The sequence below is a fragment of the Gracilinanus agilis genome, chromosome 1, assembly GCF_016433145.1.
Source record: "Gracilinanus agilis isolate LMUSP501 chromosome 1, AgileGrace, whole genome shotgun sequence".
Taxonomy (NCBI): Eukaryota; Metazoa; Chordata; class Mammalia; order Didelphimorphia; family Didelphidae; genus Gracilinanus; species Gracilinanus agilis.
Genome location: NC_058130.1, coordinates 764,777,587 through 764,791,670, shown reverse-complemented (window position 1 = coordinate 764,791,670; position 14,084 = coordinate 764,777,587). Strand labels below are relative to the sequence as shown.

The following is a 14,084-nucleotide window of genomic DNA, read 5'->3' as shown; positions in this document are numbered from 1 at the left end:
CTTCTCTCTCTCTCTCTCTCTCTCTCTCTCTCTCTCTCTCTCTCTCTCTCTCTCTCTTTCCCTTTACCCCCTCTCTCTTTCTTCCTTCTAAAATTTTTTAAAAATATTTTTTCAATTACATGTAAAACCAAATTTTAACATTTGTTTACAAAATTTTTGATTTCCCAGTTCTTTTTCTCCCTCTGTCTCCACTCCCTTCAAACAATTTGATATAGGTTTTACACATGCAGTCATGTGAAACATATTTTCATATTATTTTAGAATGACTATTAAGAGAAGTGATCAGAATGAGGCAATGAAGGGGCTTTGGTTGAAGGGTTGGGAAGTGAGCTCTGGAGAAGACACCTAAGGTAACCTTTTTAGTCTCATTTCTTCCTAAGGACACTTTCTAAGGGCAGACTTCCAGGTAATTAGAGGACTGGACTTCAGTTCACATAGAATCTCCTCAAGAGCAAGGGCTGTTTGAGTTTTAAAAAAGTTTTGTCTCTCCAGCACCTAACACTTTGCCCAGCTCATAGTAAATACTTAATACTTATTAATTTATCGATTGATTCAAATACCTGTCACAGATAACTAGCTGTACAATCATAGGCATTCAGTTTGCTTAGCTGGAAAATGGGCATGAAAATATTTGTAGCAGCTAGCTCATTGAATTGTTATGAGCTTTAAATGAGCTAATAGGTATATCGCCTTGAAAACTTGAAAGTGATATGTCAGTATCAGTTAATAATATTGTGGGTCTTCCTGTCACATGTCCATTCTCCATTTATCTGACAGTGAAATTTTCCTAAAGAGAGGTCGTCTGACTATGCCATCACTGTACTTATTAAATTCTTGTTGTTGTTGTTGTTGTTCAGTCATTTTGGTCATGTTTGACTTCATGACCTTATTTGGGGTTTTCTTGGCAAAGATACTGGAGTGGTTGGCCATTTCCCTTTTCCAAATCAAACTTATTTATTTATTTATTTATTTGTTTGTTTGTTTATTTATCCATTTATTTATTTATTTATTCATTCATTCGTTCGTTCGTTTATTTGTTTTTTTTTTTAAATTTATTTTTCAACCCTTACCTTCCATCTTAGAATCAGTACTGTGTATTGGCTCCAAGGCAGAAGAGTGGTAAGGGCTAGGCAATGGGAGTGAAGTGACTTGCCCAGGGTCACACAGCTAGGAAGTGTCTGAGACCAGATTTGAACTCAGGAAGATGAGTCTTCCTGATTCCGAGCCTAGTACTCTGTCTACTACAACCCCATTACCTTAAAGATCAAATATAAACTCTTCTAATTGGCATTTAAATGTAGAAAATATTTATTAAGTATTTACTAAGTATGAAGCATTGGGGGTACAGATAGAAAAGTGAGACTCCCCCACCCTGCTCTTCTAGTGGAACATGAACATATGGAAAGTTTTTTTAACCCTTACCTTCTGTCTTAGAATCAATACTATGTATTGGCTCCAAGGCAGAAGAGCTACGGTAAGGGCTAGGTAATGAGGGTTAAATGATTTGCCCAGGAAGTGTCAGAGGTCAGATTTGAACCCAGGACCTCCCATCTCTGGGCCTGGCTCTCAATCCACTGAGCCACCCAGCTGCCTTCCATATGGAAAGTTTTAACTGCAAACCAGAAATTCTTTGTAATGTTGCCTCCATCTCCCCAACATGTATCTGGCCTCCTTGCTCTTTCTTACCTAAGATGCACCATCTCTCAAGCTGGATGTCTTCCATGTATAGAATATTGCCCTTTCTCATCTCTTCCTCCTGATTTCCTTGGCTTCCTTCAAGTTGCAGCTCAGAACCCACCTTCTGTAAAAGATCTCTCTTGGCTTTACTTCCACGGCCCTCCTGGGACAAAGATGTTTTCTGGGCCAGTTTAAGGTGAACGATCTTTAGCTGAGCCCCATCATGAAGAATCATTGTTGCAGCCCTGTCAGGCTATGATGGTGGTAGTCATGGCTTTAGACCAATGATTCATTAATATAATTAAAGGTTTTGATTCTCCCTTTGCTCTCCTGGAACTGACATGGGTTGCATGTCGACCAAGACCATGAAGAAGATGGCATGGGTCATAATAGAAAAGTACTATATCTACCAGGGCAGTGATGTGTGAGGAGATCACCATGATCCCTAGTAAGACGTTCCCCAACAAGATCATGGGATATGTTATTCCTTTGATGAACTGGGTCCAGAGAGGCCCTGTGAGAGTTATTTCTTTCAAATTCCAGAAAGAAGAAAGAGGAAGAAGGGGTAACTGTGTCCTTGAGGGCTCTGCTTTGGGTCAGGAGATCACTGAAATGGACCCTGATTCTAGAGAAATCTTGAAACTTCTGGACTATGGCACTTTGTCCAACCTATACGTTACCTAGCCCATAGTTGAGTTGAACTGAATTCAAAGCACCAAGAGAAGCTGTTTAATATTTACTTTTGCCTTCTTTCCAATAAATTTGGGAAGTCCTTCCCCTGCAAAAAATTATGTATCTTATTTCTATATGCTTGAGATTGTAGATCACAGATTTTAGAAGTAACCTTAGAGGACAACTATTGTGACATTATTTTACAGATGAGGACTTTGAGGCACAGGAAATTTACGTGACTTGCCAAAATCACAAGGCCAATAAATATTGGAGGCAAAAGTGAAACCCAGATCTTTTTTTTTGGAAAACAGAAATCCTGATGGCAGAAAAGATATACAATATTAATAATATGCAATAATAGGAATATTATTCTAATGTAATACATAATAGAAAACTTTATAATTTAAAAATCATACATAACTGTGATTATAAAACTACATAGACATTTTATAAATATATATATATGTATATATATGTACACATACACATATATATATGTGTAATGACCTTTCAAAACATTAATTCCCAAGGATAAGTTTCTGGGAAGAAGAGGAGGTATGGTGGTATTCATGAATAATCACGTTGGTCTTGGGAACGATCAGTCAGTCAGTCAGTCAACAAAAATTTTGTTAAGTGCTGGGCACTGTATTAAGTGCTGGGGTTTCAGAGAAAGGCAAAGACAGGTCCTACCCTCAAGGAGTTTCACATTCTAGTGACAATATTGAGAATACATAAAAAAATTTGTATAATACCTTAAAGTTTGCAAGGCACTTTATGAACATTTCATTTTTTTCTTTACAGCAACTTTAGGAAGCAGGTGCTATTATTAACCCCATTTAACAGATGGGGAAACCGAGGCAAACAGAAATGAAGTCGCTTGTCCAGGGTCATATAGCTAGCTAAATATCTGAGGCTGGATTTGAACTCAGATCTTTCTGCCTCCAGATCCACTCTACCCACTTTATCAACACTCTCTGTCTAGGTTGCCTTCATGGTTTCTCTTTTTAGTCGAGGGATGATTTTATTTTTTAGCTGCTGTCTCTCTTCTATGGGTATTCTTGGGATCTTCTTTTCCATCTCCACCACCAGTTCACATTGATAAGGAATATTGTTTTTCCCCCCTTTAGAAGAACAGCAAAACCTCTGTTTTCTCTTTCCCACCTTAATTCCCACTGGAGGAGGCAAAAGGTCTCTTATCTCCTCAAAGGGTAAAGAACCTGTCACTCTCCAAAGGTCTCCCCCTGTCTCACTCTCACATAGGAATCAGGATTGGCAACGCCAAATTGCACAAGAGGGAATAAATATATAGGTAATCAATACAGTAAACAAGAGAAATCTGGTTTGTTGAAGGAAACGTTAACCCCTTAAAAATATGGCGTGGGGGGAGAATGGACAGGAATAGAATAAAAGTTTCTTTCTTTTCCTGGAGGGAGGAAGACTTGGCAGAAATTGCCCAGCAAGTTATTGGGGATATGAGCTTTGAACAAGACAAGGAAGAAGGGAGGTGGTATGGGACATGGCATTGCCTGGGATCTGTGCCTCAGTTTCCCCCAGTACACGAGAGGGGGAAGAGTCGTTTCTCAACTCACAATGACTCTTGTGCAAGAGATAGGGAAGCAGGGCACCAGGGATTAGGTTCATTCGAATCAGACAGCCCACCTCCCCCTCATGGACTGACAAGATACATTCTTTTTCCTTCCCAGAGTTCTTAATTCCAAATTTAAGCATGATTATTTCTTCAACTTCTGAGGAGAAGTCTGTTCAGTTGTCTGAAGTACCTCAGTTGCTCTGGCAGTGGTCACTAATGGGCAAGCAAGGGGGTAGAAGGATTGCACTTAAAAAGGAACTTTGTGGAGTGGTGGAAATTTGTAGATGTGGAGGCAGAGGTTTCTGTCCTGGTTCTGCTACTTACTGCCACTGGGGTGACCTTGGTCATCATTTCTCTAGATCTGTTTACTTACCTGTAAAGTGGGAGGGTTTTACTAAATGAGTGATTCTTAACCTTGGGTCTGCATTTCAGTACAATTGGTTTCCTTTGCAATTCTATGTGCTTTATTTTATTCATTGAAAAACATGATTCTGAGAATGGGGTCCTTTGATTCTACCAGACTGCCAAAGGGCATCCAGAGCACAAAATGTTTAGGAACTTCTAGGCTAAAGAAAGGGTCTTTTAGTTTACTTTCAGGTCTAGATTTATGATTTCTATGCTCCTATGAATAGATGAGGATGGAAAATTATCCTTTTAAAAGTTATTTTCAGGGGCAGCTGGGTAGCTCAGTGGATTGAGAGCCAGGCCTAGAGGTTCAAATCTGGCCTCAGACACTTCCCAGCTGTGTGACCCTGGGCAAGTCACTTAACCTCCATTGCCTAGCCCTTAACCACTCTTCTGCCTTGAAGTCAATACACAGTATTGATTTGGTAAGGGTTTTTTAAAAAAAAGTTATTTTCTAGCTTTATGGGGAGAGAAATTTTATAAAGATTGGCAGTGATTTTATATTGTTGGAACAATTTTCCAGCGCCATATTAAAGAGAGATAGGTTTGGAAAATGCATATCCAAATAATAATAATAATAGTAATAATAATCAGTGGAGAATAAAATCACTTTGAAGAAAGGTTATCAGGAGATTCAGTCAAAGCTTCTTGAGAACATTTAAAAATGAAAATAGAAGAGCAACAAACTGAAGAAAAATGGAAAAGATCTTGGAAATATTTAATAATTTTTGTTTTAACCATCAAAGAGAGTAGAGCTATGACACTTAGATTCTAACATTGGCACTCCTAGATTATAGGAAATACAAAGATGGCACAGAATTGGGAAAAGCAAATACAAAGAAAGCTGCCCTAATGGTGAAACTATTGTGGGAGTGTTGAGTAAGCAATTCACAAGGTATCTCAAGCTGTGAAAAACAGATCTACCTTATTAATACCCCAAAAATATGACCATGAAAACATCAGCAACCATGCACCTATGTGTTTGCTTGCTCATTTATTTATTAAAAATGCCCCTTTAGAATCATCTATGCATGCATTGAGGACATCCTTATCAAGGGTCTGAGGGAAGGCAAGTTTTCACAATTCTGCTGGGGAACATTTGTTGACCATTTCACAATTGATGTCAATAGAGTGAGAATATTACACCGTACTGTGATTATGTTTTGTTGATATTGAAAAAGCATTTGATTTGGTAACACAGAACGCCATCTTAAAGGCTCTCTTCCAGCAAGACATCTCTCCTCCACACATTAAAATCATTAAATATTTCTTAAAAGAGATAACTCCAAATATAATTGTTCAGTGACCCATTGATCATAAATATCAGGCGAGATATAAAATGAAGAGGTGCTCACCAAAAGGAGATCCAGAACAGAATCCAAGTTGAAGAGGGGGATTCCCTATGGATTGTGAAGTCCTTCAGATGCTAACCATCTTCATACTAAAGCCTTGTATGAGCCTAGAATAATTAGAAAATTGGTTAATTTTCCTTTCCAAGCTTTTCCTGGAGCAGAATTCTCCCAATGAAGAAAATGAACAGAGTTTAAATCTTCCTGTTTGAGTTTTTAATTTTTATTTCAGCTTTCCCCAGTCTTGTCAAGATGCAGGTAGCAATAAGGAGAAAAGATGAGAAAAAAGAAACTCATAAAACTAGAGCAGAAAAAGAGGTAGCTAAGTGCATTGCATAAGAGTGGTGAATTTGGAATCTGTGTAGACACTAGTTTGAAACTCACCTCTGACATTTGCTAGTTCTCTGGGGTGTATAGAGTGTTCTGGGAGGATTAACATGTCTAGTATAAGGGCTTACTGAGCCCTTTTCAGGGCTGCTCATTCATCTTTTATTTTTTTTTTTGATTCTTTGATTTATTTTATTTTAAATTATTTTTTATTTAGAATATTTTTACATGGTTACATGATTTATGTTCTTTCCCCCTCCCCCAAATTCCCCCTCTCCTCCCTGTAGCCGTTGCACAATTCCACTGGGTTTTACATGTATCATTGATCAAGACGTATTTCCATATTATTGATAGTTGCACTAGGGTGATCATTTAGTGTCTACATCCCCAATGACCCATGTGATCAAACAGTTGTTTTTCTTCTGTGTTTCTACTCCCACAGTTCTTCCTCTGAATGTGGGTAGTTTTCCTTCTCATAAACCCCTCAGAATTGTCCTGGATTATTACATTGCTGCTAGTAGAGAAGTTCATTACATTCAGTTTTACTACAGTGTTTCAGTCTCTGTGTACAATGTTCTCCTGGATCTGCTTCTTCCACTTTGCATCACTTCCTGGAGGTCGTTCCAGTTTACTGGAATCCCTCCAGTTCATTATTCCTTTGAGCACAATAGTATTCCATCACCAACAGATACCACAATTTGTTCAGCCATTCCCCAACTGAAGGACATCCCCTCATTTTCCAATTTTTTGTCACCACAAAGAGCGCAGGTATAAATATTTTTGTACAAGTCTTTTTCCCTATGATCTCTTTGGGGTATAAACTCAGCAGTGGTATGATTGGATCAAAGAGCAGGCAGTCTTTTTAAAGCCCTTTGGGCATAGTTCCAAATTGCCATACAGCAAATGGTTGGATCAATTTACAACTCCACCAGCAATGCATAAATGTCCCGATTTTACCACATCCCCTCCAACATTCACCGCTTTCCTTTGCTGTCATGTTAGCCAATCTGCTAGGTGTGAGGTGGTATCTCAGAGTTGTTTTGATTTGCATTTCTCTAATTATAAGAGATTTAGAACACATTTTCATGCGTTTGTTGATAGTTTTGATTTCTTTATCTGAAAATTGCCTATTCATGTCCCTTGCCCATTTATCAATTGGAGAATGGCTTGATTTTTTATACAATTGATTTAGCTCCTTATATATTTGAGTAATTAGACCTTTGTTAGAGTTTTTTGTTATAAAGATTTTTTTCTCCTTTGATGTCTACCTTTCATCCAAATCTCATCTATGGCTTCAAGAAGCTGTAGCAACCACACTCCAGTAAAACCTGTTGGTAGATGGGCTAAACCAGATTGAGGTAACCATCAGCCTCAAACCCATTGATGAATCTCATGAGGGTGGTATCTATCCCAAGCATGTGAAGACTTCTCCCAGCAGAATGGATGAATGAGAACAGTTTGTTCCAGTGGCCATGAAGATGGCCAAAACAAGTGCTGTGGAGTGCTTAGAGGTTAGTCAGATATTGAAGATGCTAATGTCATATCCTGCATCTCAGGCCATTGCCAATAATCTTGAATTTTGTCTTTCCATTGGACTTTGATGCCTTTGGAAGAGAGAATGAGGCTGTTGAGTCTGTGCAATCCTGTCTCATTTAAATCTATCTCAGGCTCCAGTTAAGTCATTGCCTCATGATGTCACTGGTCCTCTTCAAGAAATGAAGGAAGAATAAGAGTTCTCTGACTCTGGACAAGTCACATAACTGTGCTATATTTCAATTTCCCTTTTCCTTAAAATAAATTGCTGAAATGTTGTGAGAAAGTTTTGAGTATTTTGCTATTGTCATAATAATTTCCCCAATAATTAAAATTTGACTACATCAGGCTGGAATGAGTCCTTGAGTAGTTGAAATGAGTGTTATTAAGAGGAACCAGACAGAAAGGTTTTGACTATTACTACTTATTGTGCACTAGGGTGGAGTGGTAGAAAGAGGTTGGAGTCAGGAGGACCAGTATTCAGATTTCACCTCTGACACTTATTAATAAGGTAGCTGTCTTGGGCAAGCCAATTGACCCCTCTGCCTTCCTCATTTTCCTCATCTGTAAAATGGTGATTAAAAATAGCACAGACTTGTTATCAGAAATAAATGAGATTCTCTCTGGGTAAGGTTTGGTATTGATAGCAGGGGGTGATACTCCACAGATAAAAGGAGTGGCTGAGCTCTTGTTGTAATTATGTTTTGGCAAGTTCCTGTTTATAGTATTGTGTTTTTCCATCATAGATTTTAAGGGGATAGTTGCTCCATGAGGAGCATGATTACTTACTGTTCCTGTCCAGGTTATCTTTGATTTTGACTCAAATCCTGGAAAGTAATCCATACACTATGAATTACTCCTCTTCCTCCAGGAAAACAAGAACTGTGGCTTGGCTTTTTGGTTTGTGGTTGGATATCCTTTTGCATACCTGATCAATGATCAATTGCCAATATAGATGTAAGTAGATATGTATGTGTTTATAATTCTCATCTTATAGGCTCTTCTGTTTATAGAAACTACTGCTAGCTTAGGGGCATGATATTAATTTACCTCTCTTGCTTTTGGGACTTTTAACTAGAATCAGTATTTGCTTACTACCCTGTTTCTCAGTGTAGGGGGAATTTGTTTCCCATCCCATCCCATCCCATCCCATCCCATCCCATCCTTCTTTGGGGAGAAGAATCCCTTTCTGAATCACTACCCACTTCTGTTGTTAATAATACCAGTTAACCAGTCGACAGCATTTATTAGCTCTTACTATGTCCCAGGTACTGTGCTAAGTTCTAGGGATTCAAAGAAAAACCAAAAACCAACTCTGTCCTGGAGGAGTTCACATTCTGATGGGGAGAAAAATATGTTAGCAACTCTGTCCATGTGAAATATATAGTGTCAAAAGAATCTAACTTTAGAGAGAAGGCATCAGTAAGAGGCAGAAGGAGGGACGGGGAAGATCTATTGTAGAAAGCAGAATCTGAGCTGAATCTTGAGGGAATCCAGGAGGCTGAAGTGAAGAGAGCATGGCTTCTAGATATTCCTCTGTGTAAAGGGAGAAGATCCAATTCATCAAGTATAATGATAATGGCTAGCAGTTGAGGAACAAATTATTCATAAAGAAATAGCTGCTTGTGTTTCCATATACTGTTATGTCCACAGTGTGTATAATATGGAAAGTAAATTTCTCTTTCCTGGCTTCTTTCTCCCAAAAACAGTCCTAGGAAGCCAAGTTCAAAAAAATGTCACCAAACCAATGAACTCTAGGATAGCATCTGTTTGAATGTCCTATCTTCACAGCAGCATTTCCAGTATAGATGCTATATTCCTCCCCGGGACCAGAACTTCTTCCGTCCCTTACAAACACTAGCCAGAATAGACTTGATATTAGCAATTATACAGCACAAACGCCGAAAGAAACATCAGCATTTTCAGATAACGAGGGTGATTATCCAAGTATCTCAGGTAATCATCCTTTGGGGCCATGAAAACCAAAGCCCATTAGCAATACATGCAGCAGAAGTACACAGTAAAAAGCATCACTTGAAGGGCTGTTTTACCTATGAACTGTCTAAACTGCAGGCAGGTCAGTGTATCTACATATCTTCAGAGAACATGCACCTCCGTATCCATGGGCAAATGATCATCAATAGCAAATAACAAAAACAAAACTAGCTATGATACCAATAAAAAGAACAAACCCTGAATGTAGCATATATATGAATAATAAAATGAACAATGTGTAGCTAACAGACAGATGCTGTTTTTTATTATATATACACCACTTTGTAGTTGTTGAAGTATTTTACAATAACTGTGACGCAGCTACATAAGCAAATAAAAATAATGGTAAATAACAAAACAGATGCAAAAATTGAACTTGTACAACATATGTAACGATAAATAGATTCAATTATTTGCAAAGTACTCTGTCTACTCATCAGAAAGTTCAGTTAATTCTCCTATGGGCAGTAAGCAGTTTTGGTGATTTTTTTTTCTTTTTACCAGGTCTTTCCACTTTCTAGAAATATTTCTTTAAAAAGCCAAGATGCTCAGTTTCTCAACAACTTTTTTGGGTTAGATTTTCATTCTTCTGCTTAGCATACCTCCCTTGAAAGACAAACTTTCTCTGTAGAACTCCGTTACCTTGTTGGATGTTTGACAAAGGACTCAGACATCATGCCATCATTTGTTTTATCAGAGTTCTTTTGAGATGTTGTTCTCAGCTGAGAGCTATACCGATTTTGAATATTTGCATCATCTTTATCCTCTGAAATTCCCAAACACAAGTCAATAGGTAAGCATAGCTTTTACCTAAACACAGGTATGTGCTGTGTAAAGTTGGTAGCATTTGCTGAAGTTGTATGTATATACTAGAAATGGCACTTGTTGACTCCATTGACATTTCTGTTTGGGTCTCAAAGTTCCTAATATACTCAACAGCATGTGGTTGAAATGGGTCTCCTTATAGGGTAGGCTGTCATTACAGACTTCTTATTACCTTGCCAAGGCTAGAATTTTCTTGAGTAATGTGGATTTTAAAATTAATATACAATATCTCCAAATAAAATATTTATAAAGTTTATTAATAAAAACAAAAGTAAAACAACTAGTTAACCCAGCCCACTGGCAAGAGAAAAAGAGAAAGAGAGAGACAGAGCCTCAGAACTTATACAAACGTGATCACGCAACTTGGTGGAGAGATTAAAAGGAATTTTGGGAAATACTAAGGGACTTCTGGGGGATGAAGTCCAAGGGTTCAAAAATCTCCATTTATACAGTAACTTGTTCTTAAAGGATTTGCCTTGGTTAGAGTGGATCCTAGAAAGTAATCCATATACTATGAAATACTCCTCTTCCTCCAGGAAAATAACAACTGTGGCTTGGCTTCTTGGTTTGTGGTTGGATATCCTTATGCATACCTGATCCATGATCAATTGCCACTAAGATAAAGCATCTGTTCTTTTCTTCTTCACTAATGTTTTATTTTCCCCAATTACATGTAAAAACAATTTTTAGCATTTCTTTTCTAACATTCCGAGTACCAAAGTCTCTTCTTCCTTCCCTCCTCTACTCTCCTCTCTGAGTGGCAAGCAATTCTATATAGGTTATATACGTGCAGACAGCTTCTCTTCTTGCCATCTCCTTCTGTAAACCAATGGGAGAGTCTAATGTTAACCTAAGGCATGAGAAAATCACCTGGGGCCCTTTCAGTAGGTCAAGAGTTTGTCCAATCAAAAAGCTATAAGCCTTATCTGCCTGACACAGAGTTTATAGCAGGTAAGTACACACTATCTGTTTTGTCTATATGGTTCCATGGACATCAGGACCATTAAGCTTAAGTTGACTCTATATTGGAGTTCTATCATTATAAACATAATTGTGAGATTGATTGATTTACTTGATCCAACCCCACTTAAATAAATGATAAGATGTTTAATGAATCAATTTAAACATTGCCCTTAGATTAGCTTTTCAAAGAGAAATTCCATTTAAAATAATTATAGACAACATAAAATACCTGAAAGTTCTACCTGCCAGGACAAACACGGGACTATGTGAACACAATTCCAAAATGTTTTTTACACAAATAAAGATAGATTTGACAATTGGAGAAATATTAATTGTTCATGGATAAGCTGAGCCACAATTCTACGTTACCAATCAAAGTACCAACATTTTTTTAATATGGCAAGGAAAAATAATAGGAAAATTCATCTGGAAGAACAAAAGGTCAAGAATATCAAAGGAATGAATGAAAAAAATGTGAAAGAAGGAGGTCTGGCAATACCAGGTTTCAAACTATATTACGAAGTGGTAATCATCAAAACAATCTAGTACTGTCTAGGAAATAGAGTGGTGGATCAATGGAATATATTAGAAATGCAACACATAGTATTAAATGGCCATAGTAATTTAGTGTTTGATAAACCCAGAAATCTAGGATTTGGGGGCAAGGACTCACCGCATGACACCATATTGCTGGGAAAACTAGAAAGCAGTTTGGCAGAAACTAGGAATATCTCATATCTTATACCAAAGTAAGGGCAAAATGGCTAAATCATTTAGACATAAAAGATGATATCATAAATAAATTAGAGGAGCATGGAAAATTTTTCCTATCATATTTATGGGAAAGGAAAGAATTCAAGACCAAACCAGATATAGAGAGGATCTTGAGAAGTAAAATGGATAACTTTGAAGAAATAATTTTTTTTGCACAGACCAAACCAATGCAAAATTAGGAAAAAAATTTATACTAAGTTTCTCTAATAAAGGCCCAATTTCCCAAATATTTGGGGAACTGAGCCAAATTTATAAAAATAAAAGCCATTCCTTAAGTGATGATAAATGATCAAAGGACATGAACAATTTTCAGAAAAAGAAATCAGAGCTATCAACAGTTACATAAAATGCTTTAAATTACGATTAACTAGAGAAATATAAATTAAAACAAGGAGATATCACCTATTAGTTTAGCTAACATGACAGAAAAAGGAAAGTGCTAAATGTTGGGAGGGATGTGGAAAAATAGGCATACTAATGTACTATGGGTGGAGTTATAAACTGGTCCAATCATTCCAGAGAATAATTTGGAACTATGCCCACAGGGCTATAAAACTGTGGATACCCTCTGACCCAGTAATACCACTACTAGATTTGTATGCCAAAGAGATTTTTTAAAAAAGGAAAAAGGACCCGTTTGTACAAAAATATTCATCACAGCTTTTTTTTTTGTGGTGGCAAAGAACTGGAATTTGAAGAGAAATTCATGAGTTGGGGAAATGACTAAACAAGTTGAGGTATATGATTGTAATGGAATACTAGTGTATTTTAAGAAATAATGAGCAGGATGCTTTCAGAAAAGCTTAGGAAGATTTATATGGACTGACACAAAATGAAGAGAGCAGAACCAGGAAAACACCATACACAATAACTAATGTTATAAAGATGATCAGCTGTGAAAGACATAGCAACTTTAGTAAATACAGTAATCCATGACAATTCCAAAGGACCCAAGATGAAACATGTTATTTACCTCCAGAGAGATATTTTTTTAAACTTCCTTTATCTTTCTTTCTGCAACATGGCTAATATGTGATCATGTTTTGCATGACTCTGCATGTGTGATTGATATCATTGCTTGCCTTCTCAATGGCTAGGAGAGAGAAGGGAGGGAGAGAATTTGAAAATAAAAATTTAAAAAAGGAATGCTACAAATAAATAAATAAATAAATAAAGGGAGACGGGAAGAAAAAAAGATTAGTCTTTTGAGAACTTTAATGGAACAAGAATACTATTCAGAGTCATTTTTAGTTAGCCCAAAGAAATTTAGCTGTGCTTCAGCTCAACTATCAAGTGAGTGGAGAAGAAATTCATTTCAAAAATTGAAACAAGTGTGGGTTTCCAGGACACTCCTGAGAGGCAAATGTAGGATTGAGTTTTGTTAGATAAGGTAGATGTTGAAGAGAATCATTAACTCTACAGGCATATCAGAGCAGAATACCTGGGCTGAGGGAAGTCCTTAGAAAAGGTCAGCTTTTTCTCCAATTCCCCCTCATTGTGACTGACCATACAAAGGTACTGAAGAATAATTGATTGTTTTACTATCCAAAAATTTTCAATAAACTGACCACATTTAAAAGGCTAACCAAGAATTAGCCAGAAATAGATAGAAGGGTATAATTGGACGGAGATCCAACCTCTGCCTAAATGTTTGGAATTTTCCAAACTGGGGGCTCAGAGCAATTGCTATTGAACGAAAAAGTTTTTGTCTAAAATAAATTCCCTAAAGCTGAAGAGGAGGGAACAATGTTACCTTAGGGGCCATTCTCTTGTTCCTTTGCTTTAAATGAGCTAATTAGTGTAATGGAGATATACCTTGAGATAAAAAGTCAATGCATACAAATTCTAAAGTTTTGCTAGTACTGATGAGTCTCCAAACATGTAACATGAGTCAGCAATGCTTTTTCTTGCATACATTGGGCAGAAATTCCACACTTCTCAATTACATCTGCTGCCATTTTGGGCCAGTAAAATCT

General features: G+C 37.2%; 1 pseudogene; it reads left to right on the top strand.

The window, feature by feature from the left end:
* Positions 1-2,018: 2,018 nt before the first annotated feature.
* Positions 2,019-2,410, top strand: LOC123232398 (annotated as a pseudogene).
* The last annotated feature ends 11,674 nt before the right edge of the window (positions 2,411-14,084 follow it).